The sequence below is a fragment of the Octopus bimaculoides genome, chromosome 4 (genome assembly GCF_001194135.2).
Source record: "Octopus bimaculoides isolate UCB-OBI-ISO-001 chromosome 4, ASM119413v2, whole genome shotgun sequence".
NCBI classification, from domain to species: Eukaryota; Metazoa; Mollusca; class Cephalopoda; order Octopoda; family Octopodidae; genus Octopus; species Octopus bimaculoides.
The window spans coordinates 135,682,079-135,684,306 of NC_068984.1; positions in this window are offsets into that span (position 1 = coordinate 135,682,079).

Here is a 2,228-nt window from a genome sequence, read left to right on the forward strand (position 1 = left end):
ATATATATAAATATATATTTATGTATGTATGTATGTATGTATGTATGTAAGTATGCATGTATATATATATGTTTATACACGAAATTTTGAACTTAGTTCAAGGACCCCAAATACTGCCTTTGCAGACCCCAGGTTGAGAACGACTGTCTTAGTGAAAGGGAGGACTTTTAGCATGTGTCTGTTGTCACGAGAACCCAACTGGGCAACAGCATGCATTCCTTTGCCAGAAAGAAGAAATTCCAAGATTTCTCTGTTTATGTTTCCAAGTAGATGCCTTACTATTTCAGATATTTTATTTATGTCCTGTACTTTAGTTTATCGGGCCTGGATGGATAAACAGTAAAGCTGAGTATAGAGGGATTTGGAAATAGAACGTAAATGGCCGTAACGAAATTGCACATGCCATTTTGTACAGCAATCTAAGAATTCTACTAATCTTGCTTCCTGAGGATGTTATTAATAAGGACGATAAATGTGAGTGAGGAAAATTACTGTTAATGTTTATTAAATGCAGAATGTAAACGAAAATTGATGTACCCAGAGATCATCTACGGATGGTAGACAAAAATAAAGTAAATACATACCATCTGACTTATGCACCTCACGAATGTAACCGTCATACGTGCACTCAGATAATACAAATATATACATACATACATACACACAATTTGTTGGCCAGCAAAGCAGTGTATCTTGCACTTTTAATCGTACACCCCTTTTCAGGCAATATTCCAGTATAGCTCCTTTTGTGTCCCAAAGAAGGCTTAGCATCACATTTCCCGCGGAAGACTGAGTCTTGAATGTCTTCATCGCAGGCCAACCAAGATGTTTCCACCCCCATACTCATTGTCTTGGATTCTGCCTCATAATGATGGACCCATATTTCATCTTCTGTGGCTATTCTGCTTGTTCGTATCCTTGTAGCGATTGACTAAACGTCGACAGATTTCAAGACGTTTGCACTTGTGCTCTGCAACAAGCTCTGTTGGCACGCATTTAGCACAGACGTTATCGAAGCCGAGCTCATCGTGGCTGATTTCATAGGCAGAACCTTGACTAATGTGCAGAGAATGAGCTACCTCATCGATGATAACTAGCAAGTACACCATTACCATCTCTCAAGCTTACCGAATATTCTCGTCACTGTTGGAGGTTGACAAGCGTCTTGTTCCCTCTTCGTGCATCACGCTTTTCCGACCGTCTTTTAAACTTCTCGATCCACACATACACATTTCTACAGAACAGTGAAATTGCCTCGCATTGTGCTAAAAAATCTCCGAAGAATTTCAGCACGTGACACCTTCCGACCCAAAAATTCGGATTAGTGCTCTTTGTTCTTCTTTGGTGCATATTGCAAGTGGAGTGGTCAGGCTTACGTTGTAAAGCCAAAAGGAAACATGGCGCAACCAGGCTCAAACTTCGATCACATGACCACGTTATTACCACCCATAAGCATGCATGCGTGAGAAGAAAGTGTGATCATACTAAAGATATGTCATGGTGTGTGTGTGTGTGTGTGTGTGTGTGTGTGTGTGTGTGTGTGTGTGTGTGTGTGTGTGCGTGCGTGTATGCATGTATGTGTGTATGTATGTATGTATGCATGTATGTTCCTGAAGGTCGGCAATGGTCTTCCTCTGTCACGAGTAGACGGCCATCATGTATGTATGTGCGTGTATGTCTGTATGTATCTATGTATGCATGTACGTATGTACGTACGTATATATGTGGATTGTAACATTAATTGCAAACTCAAATTGTATAGTTCCCTCAATTTGATTCTTCTCAAGTATTAGTTTAATTGCACACATGTCAGTGGGATACACAGTCACATACGCTCGAATTCAAGGATTATAGTTCAATTACAAATAGAACACCACTCTGTGTGCAAATTTATATTTCTACTTCTCAGAGTTTATGAACGTTATCGTAATATACTGATTAAAATAAGTGTGATTAATGGCACTTGTGCATTAAGAGAGGAAGACATCTTCATCCAAAAGAAAACACGGGGTAGCTATAGTAACCTGGCGATGACGTCTTTGTGAGACAAAATTCATAATAAATGGTCGCATAGAAAATAGATACTATATGGTGTGTCGCACAGATTTATGTCATTTGTTCTCTGGTAGTATATGATTGCGTGTTTCCATCGCTATGCTTCTACATATTTCCATTATAATACAGTGTATGCATAAATATATGTACATCTGATTATATATCTATTAATC